At 38.0% G+C, this 10,145-nt stretch overlaps 1 protein-coding gene and 1 long non-coding RNA gene across 2 annotated transcripts in view; both read right to left on the minus strand.

Moving 5' to 3' along the window:
• LOC107182288 overlaps nt 1-5,084 on the minus strand; it is a 17,271-nt gene extending 12,187 nt beyond the window's left edge. The window contains exons 1-2 of the long non-coding RNA XR_001513004.1: nt 5,071-5,084; nt 828-830 (exon numbers count right to left, since the gene is read on the minus strand). This is a non-coding gene — a long non-coding RNA (uncharacterized LOC107182288). The remainder of the gene's footprint in view (nt 1-827; nt 831-5,070) is intronic.
• GBE1 (glucan (1,4-alpha-), branching enzyme 1) overlaps nt 1-10,145 on the minus strand; it is a gene marked incomplete at its 5' end in the record, with an annotated part of 290,260 nt that overhangs the window by 251,053 nt on the left and 29,062 nt on the right. The gene's annotated exons all lie outside the window — the stretch shown is intronic.

Here is a 10,145-nt window from a genome sequence, read left to right on the forward strand (position 1 = left end):
AGTGGGGAGTGTGCAGGAGGCAGCTGGTCGATGTGTCTCTCTCATTGATGTTTCTAACTCTCTATCTCTCTCCTTTCCTCTCTGTAAAAACTCAATAAAATATTTTTTTAAAAAAAGACAATCTATTAATAGCTCAATAGACTATTAATCTAAAAATTCACAAAATGCCTAGTTATCCATATTTAAACAAATAGCATCTAAAACAGACCTCTGTATGTGATTTCTACATTTATAACACACATAGGACATAATTCATTAGGCTATCCTTTTTTTCTGAAATCTAAAATCCAAGAAAACTGAATCATTTTTAAATGAACCAATATGTTTATTAGATCCATGGGTTGTAAGAAAACTTCAATTGCTACTTTATGTCATGCTGATGTAGGCATAAACTCTCAAGTTAAACTTCTCTCTTTATAGTACAAGTTTCAATTTGGATTTTAGAAAGCTTGAGGCCATGTATTTTCACATCTTTCCCCACTCCCATTTCTGAAATCAGAGACCCAATTTCAGGAAAATACTGGCAAGTTACATAAAGATTTAACATGTTCAAGAATAAATCTCACTGCCATTAAGGCAATTACATTAAAATAAAAAACATTTAAACCACTTACTATTATCAGGTTTTCTGGCTTCTAAATTAATAAAGTCAAAGTGCATAATCAAGTTTTTCTTAACAATTGTACTAATCAAGTGCAAAACTGTAAAATGTAAAGAAAATCATTAATATGTTGCTGTCACTTTTCTTAAATTGAATGTAGTAGGGTGACATTGGTTCACAAAACCATACATGTTTCAAGTGTACAACTTAATAAAACATCATCTACACACTGCATCCTGTGTCCATTGCCCCAAGCAAAGTATTTTTCCATCACCATTTATCTCCCATTGATCCACCTCCACCAATTCCACCCCCCTTTCCCTCTATCATCACACTGTTATTAGTGTCCATGTGAGATGCGCGATTGTGTGTGTGTGTATATGGGTGTGTGCGCGCGCGCGCTTTTGCTAAATCCTTTCACCTTCTTTCATCCAGCCCTCAATGCCCCTCCCGTCTGACAGCTGTCAGTCTATTCCATGTATCCCTGCCTCTGTTTCTATTTTATTCGTCAGTTTATTTTGTCCACTAGATTCTACATATAAGTGAGATCATATGGTATTTGTCCTTCTCTGACTGGCTTATTTCACTTACATTAATAATCTCAAGACACATCCATGCTTCCAGAAAGATTAGATTTCCTTATTTTTTTACAGCCAAGTAGTATTCCGTTGTATAAATGTACCACAGGTTTTCTTATCCACTTATCTACTGATGGGCACTTGGGCTGTTTCCAGATCTTGGCTATCATAAATAATGCTGCGATGAACACATGGGTGCATATATCCTTTCTAATTAGTGCTTCCTGTTTCTTCAAATATATTCCTAGAAGTGGGATTGGTGGGACAAAAGGATCCCCATTTTTAATTTTTTAAAGAAACTCCATACTGTTTTCCCCAGTGTTTTTTTTTTTTAACCACAGAGCCTGCAAGTCTCTTCCTTTTCATCTCACAACACGGGAGGCTAGGCCTCAGTACCCTTTTTTGAACAGACTAAGCACCCTCCATCCTCTCTTGATCATTAGCCATCTGTCAACTGCACAAACCCTTTGAATATGAGACTCTGGAGGCAGTATTTGCTTCCTCTGTGCCTGCCCCAGGTCTCTACTATGCACAGAGAGGAGATCTCCACAATTATAATGACGGCTGTCCTATCTGAGATTATGTGGATTTAAGCCCTTCAATACCAGGTAGACACTTATATCAAACAAGGTCCTATTACTTCTGCCCTAACTCTATGTGTTTACTTTCTCTCTAAATTCTTTTTTTAAGATTTTTAAAATTGATTTTTAGAGAGAGGAAGGGGAAGGGAGAGAGAAACATCTATGTGAGAGTGAAACATTGATCAGCTGCCTCCTGCATGCCCCCTACAGGGAATCGAACCCAAAGCATGGACGTGTGTACTGACCAGGAATCCAACCCACATCCTTCTGGTGCGGGGGGATGATGCCCAAACAACTGATCCACAGTGGACAAGGCTCCGAAATGAATGAACTAAATGTGAGATGTAGCACTATGAATCAAATAAGATGATAACAGCTAGGTACAGAAATAACAACCAAAAGTAATAAGTTAGATATCCCTCCAGCTCCAGTACGGATCGGGTACAGCAATAGTGTGCATTAAACAAATATCTATCAGAACTACTCACTACTGTATCGTTACACATGTGATTTAAAACTGACAATAGTGATGTATCTTAATATATGTACTAAAGATTTGTTAATAATTCATCGTCTCTGTTTTCATTATTACTTATACTAACAAAACAAATATCTCCAAAGCATTCCATAAGAGTATCATAATCATGAATCACAATTTTAAATGATGGCAACCCTGTTTAAAAAAAAATTAAACCAGCTATGATCTCTTTACTGTCTTGCTTTCCTATACAAGACATTACAATTGTTCATAAACATGATTAAGTCCTACTAAAATAACTCAATTGATCACCTACCCTAAAACTCCCACGCTTTCCCTAAAACAGTACACTAAAAAGTCAGGGGATCTCCTTCCATGCCTACTTCAGTAAATTCACACACACATTTATATGTGTACATATATTTATCTTTATTTCTAGAAATAAAAAGTTGTGTGTGTTGTGTATATCTGTCTTAAAATAAATAATGTCACATTAAACATTATGCTCTGCAACTTGATTACTAACTTTCCCTCACCCACACAATTTATCATCATGTCATATCATCCAACAAATTCTTGCCTTCAAGATTAGTTTCAGAATCACCTTGAAAGGTAAAATTCATGCTACACACAATACAGTGAAACTTGTAAGCAACAGATACAGACAAATAAGATTGGATTTGAAAAGTGGTAGCCGAGGTTAAAACAAATGTGATATTAACGATATCACGTTTGATTCTTGAATACTACAAACATAAAAGCAACAAAAATCATATATATGTTCTCTTTCAAGTCAGTTCTACTTCCTTTAATTGTCCTGTCTCACAACTCAAAGGTAAATAATGCAAACCATTTAATTAGTTACATATCCAATGTATTATACATAGATATTGTTACACACACACACACACACACACACACACACACACACACATCCATGCACACTCAAAACTGATACCGTATAGTTTAGATATAAAATCATCCCAAAATTACAGTCAGCTTCCAGAGACATAAACATGAGTGCCAGATGCACATAACAGGAGTTGCATATAACTCAAGGGTATGAAATTGGGATGCGATTGGTAAGCAGAGCCTTCATGAAATAAATATGTATAGAATAGTTGTAGCTAAACCTTTCAATTATTAATTACTAGATATATGACTTTTAGTAGGTAACATAACTTCTTGAATCTAAATTTCCATGTCTGTAAAATATAGAAACAACTCTCTGTTAATGAACAACACTTTTTAGCACTGCCAGGAAAAGCTGCAACTGGAACTTACTCTCCTTAAAGTTCATGGTTCCAGCCTTCTCCATCTCAGTGGTTATAGGACAGAACCCATTGCCTTAAATGCAATCCTAGCTCTGGCACAGGTTAGCAAGTATGAATTCTGAAGTCCACGTCTCAATTTGCTCCTGGGTCACTGGAAAGATTTAGTGAAATAGTCCATAGCTAACTATTATTGCACAATTAAAAATGTTCACTAGATTTTAGATATTATATACAACTAGAGGCTCCATGCACAAAATTCATGCACTGGGGGAGGAGGGTCCCTCAGCCCGGCTTGCACCTTCTCGCAGTCCAGGACCCCTCAGGGGGTATCCGCCTGCCGGCATAGGCCCAATCGCAGGAGCGGGCCTAAGCCAGCAGTCAGACATCCCTCTCACAGTCTGGGACCAATTGCTCCTTACTGCCCGCCTGCTCACTGCTCCTTACTACTCGGCTCACTACTCCTTAGTGCTGCCACAGAGGCAGGTGAGGCTCCTGCCACCACCGCTGCACTCACCAGCCATGACCCTGGCTTTGAACGTCTGGTCCCTGGTGGTCAGTGCACATCATAGCAACCAGTCATTCTGGTAATTCCGCCATAATGGTCGCTTAGACTTTTATATTTATAAACTAGAGGCCCAATGCACGAAAATTCATGCAAGAGTAGGCCTTCCTTCCCTCGGGCACTCAGGACCCAGGCTATTTTCTTCTGGCTGCTGGCAGGCACCCGGGACCCGGGCTGCTTTGCTCCGGCCCCGGCTTCATCAGGAAGGACATCTGGAATGATGCCAGAAAGGACGTCCGGTCTAATTAGCATATTACCCTTTTATTATTATAAATAATATTGTAAACTACATATTAATCCCTTCTCCTTCTTCTGTATCATGATAGTGAAATTTCTGTAATTAGCTAGTTATTAATAATAGGAAAGGAGCAAAAGGAAGGCCAGACATTATAAGCATGTCATTTGGGCAGCTTCATCAGGAAGCTGCAATTTCACTCCCCAGAGAACCACCAGTCCATTTCCAACAGATCAATGGGGGAAGGGACTGAACAAAAGGGGAGGATGGGAGCATGCACAGTGAAGTTGGAGCAGCATAGGGAAGGTGTCTGTCAGTCAAACCTGGGAACAGAGATCATTGGCTAGAGGGGGCAGGGCTACTGTAAGCCCATGAACATTTGGGGAATACATAATTCCAAGATAAAGGAGTGCACTCTCTTGGCTCTTAGCACTCTTGGCTCTCTTGGAATTTGATTCTCTGGTTCTTCTCTTGGTCGTCCATGTTTCCTCCATAGCCAGTGACCCTGCAGACAGCACACACATGGACTGAAGGATTGCAACTGGGAGCACAAACTAAGCTAGCTTTATACTAGATTGGACATTGCTTCAACATGGAACAGAAACTCTAGGCAACAGCTTTAATTCTAGCCCTTTAAAAGGCACAACTGCACTTTTTCAAGGGACCTTAGAAACTCAGAGGTTTAATTACACAGAATTAAAGCTTTCTACATTTTTTTATCCTCTTGTGCGAATCTCAAAAAATTCCTTTTTCAAGGTAACACAAGAAACCCACATCCCCCAGCAACAGATGGGAACAGGGAGAGCTCCCCACCCAAACAATAGAACACTCTTCTCATTATCTAATGCTATTTCTTCTCTGAAGCTTTCACGACTTATTTCTCATCTTACATCGGAAAGGGTGAGCTTTTCATGGTTTTATCTTCAACTTTGTCCTAATATTGTTCCAGTGGTTTGGAAATAAAATATTGGAACATTTGGTAAAGAGATAAAACCAAATTTCATAAGAAAGGAGTATCTTATCCTGGAGAAATTTAACAGTTGGATTCACCAGGTACACCCCATTTTTTCCATAGAAAGATTATGTAATGCTTTCAATTTGGGAGAATACCACCAGTGATCCTAGCAAGAGAGTCCAAGAGTCCAAAATTTTGAAGGGTAACCCAATAAAACCATGTTTGGATAAACTAAACAATAACGGTCATATTCTCCATTTAAACTTGGGAAAATGCTGGACAAAAGCAAAAACTGAGCTTGCAAGGAAATATTTATCATTAATATACTAAATGTCAGGCACTAATAAGAGCTCACATATGCACAACTTCACTTGATGTTACTGGTTACACAGTACTGTAGATAGGAGGCTCTTCCTACATGGCTGATGATGAAAGTGTGAAACAAAATAGAGTCAGATGAAGACAATTTATCTGTTTTTAACAACAACAAATTCTCATGTTCTGCATGCCTAATATGACCATGCTAAGCCTCTGCAAGTGTATGAATCTTGATCTACATTGAGAAAAGCTGAACAACTCTATAATGTTGCAACTCCTTTCTGGGTGAAGATGGTATATTTATAGGAGATTTCAGTATGTGATTAATTTACCCGGTGAGAGGAGGAAAATGGAGAACAAATTGGACCATTTTCTATAGGAGCCTTTCACTTAAAAAGAAAATGAAGGTTATTATAAACAGACTGTTGACAATTTAATTTGGTTTAATATGCACCATTAATGTGAGATACTTTTGTACTAGTCAGTATTAACCTAGATATTAAAAAAAAGTTTTAATTACCACGATAGATAAAGCTATAAAGTACTATGGTAATATCACTACTCATCTGAGCAGGTCTTAGGAGAAAATAAGCCAGTAAAAAACAGAATCCCTTTTCTGACCTAGTAACCCTTTGAAAAAAGAATCAGTGACAATTTGGTTGATAGAAGCCATAGGCATCGTGATCATAGATTGGAGCTTAGGAAATTGGTGTCAATCCTGTCAACCATCGCACTTCCTCTGGCTTTTCTCAAACTGGGGAACCAGCAAGGCCACAAACACAGCCCAAAGATCAGCATCTACTCAGAACAAGGGGTCTCCATGTCCTCAAACTAGAAATGCAGTTCCACAGCAGGGGGAAATGGTCAAGATTATTAGTTAACCACACATCCAACTTAACTTTTTTAAAAGCCTTGAGCTAAGAGTACACAATTAGATTAAAAAAAAAATAGTTTAGAGCACTCTGCTTTCCTCTAATTAACCTAAAAACTGGTTAATAATAGAGTTTGCAAGTTTTGCCAACACATGCACACAAAATATATTCTCATTTATGTTTGCTATTCTACTTTGATCATTTAATTATTTACATAATTTAACTTTTAGAAAAGTTCTATACATGGGCACTCTTATAAATGAAAATCCAAGCCATCAGGTGATAACACTAAAACACTAAGAAATGTAATTTATAATGATTAAGGAATTGTGTTGATGAGGTGTTAGGAGAGTTGAGAAGACATACCTCCTCCCCGACCTTTTGTTCTCAGTTTGTTTTTTTAATATATTTTATTGATTTTTTTACAGAGAGGAAGGGAGAGAGATAGTTAGAAACATCAATGAGAGAGAAACATCGATCAGCTGCCTCCTCACACCCCGCACTGGGGATGTGCCTGCAACCCAGGTACATGCCCTTGACCGGAATTGAACCTGGGACCTTTCAGTCCGCAGGCTGATGCTCTATCCACTGAGCCAAACCGGTTTCGGCTGTTCTCAGTTTTTAGTTTGGCTTGATAAGTTTGGTTACTTTCTCCATGAGAAGAAAAGTAAACCATATTTGATCCAATATACTAAGTTACAAAATCCTTTCAGAAACTTTATATGTTCACTGTAATAGTTCAATTAAAATGTAGCTTTTTAGGGCTAAACTTTATAAAGAATCCCTATTAAAGGTAAGTCCTGAATACAAGTTAAATACAAACTATAAATTTAAGATTTTAAACCAATTTCTAACTTAAAGAAAGGTTAAAGCAATCTACTTTTAATTAAATATATCTATAGCAACTTAATTTCAAATGTGAAGGTTCCGCAACCCAATTTCTCATGATAAGAATATTACTAAAACTCATCTGCATTGAATGACAGTCTTCCATTCCTTTCAGCATTCTGAATCCATTATCTGCCTCATGGGAATGAATGCTTTCTATGACTGATGATGAGTAAGATATATAGGACAAATGATGCACTTTTTCATTTAAAAGACTAAAAAGGAAACTCACGTTAGTCTCCTTTCTGCCTAGTTTCATTAAAATCTAAATACAGCTATTCTAAGATAGTTTTCTAGCTCAGTTTGACAAAAAATGTCTCATGTATCATTAAAATCAATTACAGATTCTCTGGAATTATACCTCAAAACTTTCATTTTAACACATTTGGTTTTAAAAGAGACACATAAAATATAACCAAATTAATAAGCAATAAAAAATCCTCAAAAAGTATAAAAATTATGATATTGTTTATGTAATCATTACTAATTTGAATTCTAAGAGTTGATTTTAAAAAATCATTGGGCAAATATCATCATATAATTCTCTATTTCCCAAAATATCATTATAAAGTATTAACGTTAATAATTTATTTATCAAAAAAGTACTCAAAAATGGCCATAAATACTTCAAATAGCATCAAAATTTCTATTTAACCTTATTACTACCGTAGTTAAGCTTAGGCAGATCACCTAAGCTTATCTGAGCTTAGAGATCACCCATTTCCCCTGCCAGATGAGAAGGGTGTTATTTCCTTTTGCATCTCTGAATTTCCACAATTTCATGCATCCCAATATAGATAAAGCTAAAAATCACCTAAGTTAATATTACTACTCACCTGAGTAAGTCTTAGGAGAAAGTAAGCCAGTAAAAGATAAAACTCCTCTTCTGACTTAGTAACCCTTCAAAAAAAAGAAAAAGGCGGGGGCGGGGGGGTCGCAGGGCAGGTAGTGGCAGGGATCAGCAACAACTTGACTGACAGGAGCCACAGGCCTGATCACAGACTGGAGCTGCAGAAACTAATACCAACCCTGTCCCCACCCCCCATCGCTGCTCCTCTGGCACAGTGTGTAGCACATAGAAGGTGCTCAATAAACACCGCTACCTAAGGGAAGGAAAGTGGGGAGAAATGAAGGAGAAGATGCTGAATTTAAACTGCAGCTCTTTCACATGCTCTTCTAACCTAAAGGGCCCTAACAGAGCTTTGAAACAAACCTACTTTTCTGGGGGGGAAAAATCACCATAGACCCATACACAATGGTATATTTAGTGAATTAAAACATGTGGGATATTACAACATTAACAGAGTAAAGCCCTTATTTTAAGATTGTATTCTGTAACTCCAGGGGCAGGATAAGGCAAGAAAAACTGTAATTTTCCTTGCCCAGAGTTTAGATGTATTAGTAATCATATATCATTGTTTAATGGTATTTTAGGACCTACTGATAAATTGTTGCAAAGTTAAATGCTTGCTTCAAGTGAATTAAGATATTTAGCATCCACTTCGATCCCTGCTTCCTTCTAGCAGTGGCTGCCTTTTTCTCTTAACCACAGAGCCTGTAACTAGACCCTCTCTTTCAGGACTCCAGCACTAAGTAAGTACGCTCCCAGAACCAACCATTTCCTCCATTTTTGTATCTATACTCAAAGGAGCCTCAGGTTCCAGTTCTGATTGTTCCCTTAACCTTTCCCAGCCTTCTGTAAGAGCACTTCATTTCACTCCTTCCGGGGGGACCCTGAGCCTGCCAGCTGTGTTCTGCTGCTCTCTAACACAAAGGCTAAAATCCTGTGACTCTCAAGAAAAACTCTTCAACAGAAGTAAGACTGTAAATTACTACCACCTAAAGATGACCCCCTTATTCACTGGAGCCAAGCACACTTATTGGTGAGCTGAGAAAGCAAGAATAAAGCAGCCCAGGTTAAAAACAAAGAAATTCCTATAAAGTGCCCAGAGTTGTGACTCTACACACACGGTTCATTCTCCTTGGTCCTAATGGAACTCTTTTGTCATCTATCTCCCAGTTATTGGAATAAACATGTTTGAACAGACACATATTACCATCCATAAAGCAATGTCTAGATCATGTCTGCCCAGTATATCTGTTTCATCAAGTGGCAAGTATATCAGAAACATTTATCACTGTAAGACATAATTCACCTGCATTTTAATGAGTAATACTTAACTACATGGTCATGATTACAATATGACAACTTTTAAAAATATCTCCCAAAATCTTTCCTTATTAATTTTATAGAAAATGCTAAAAATTAAATGAGCCTGGCCAGTGTGACTCAGTGGTTGAGCATCAACCTATGAACCAGGAGGTCAGTGTTCAATTCCTGGTCAGGGCAAATCACCTGTGTTGCGGGCCCCATCTCTGGTGGGGAGTATCTCATAATTGATGTTTCTATCTATCTCCCTCTCCCTTCCTCTCTGAGATCAATAAAACTACATGGAGTGGCCAGATTATTATGACCACCTGACGTTTGTAGGCAAATTAGCCGTACACTGCATCCTATGGGAAATGGAAGTCGAAGGCCTATTCGAACACCTTTGCTATCTGCAGTTACCAAGATAAAATGTCTCCAATTCGCACAAGAACACAAGGATTGAACAGTCGAGCATTGGAAAAAAGTCATGTGGTCCGATGAATCACGTTTCCAGTTGCATCATGCAGATGGCAGAGTGAGAATTTGGCGGAAACAGCATGACAGCATGTACCCCACATGCATGAGTACAACCCTTCAAGCCAGTGGGGCATTGTTATGGTTTGGGGCATGTTTTCCTGGCATGATTGGGGCCAT

Source organism: Myotis davidii, unplaced genomic scaffold (genome assembly GCF_000327345.1).
Source record: "Myotis davidii unplaced genomic scaffold, ASM32734v1 scaffold1071, whole genome shotgun sequence".
NCBI lineage: Eukaryota > Metazoa > Chordata > Mammalia > Chiroptera > Vespertilionidae > Myotis > Myotis davidii.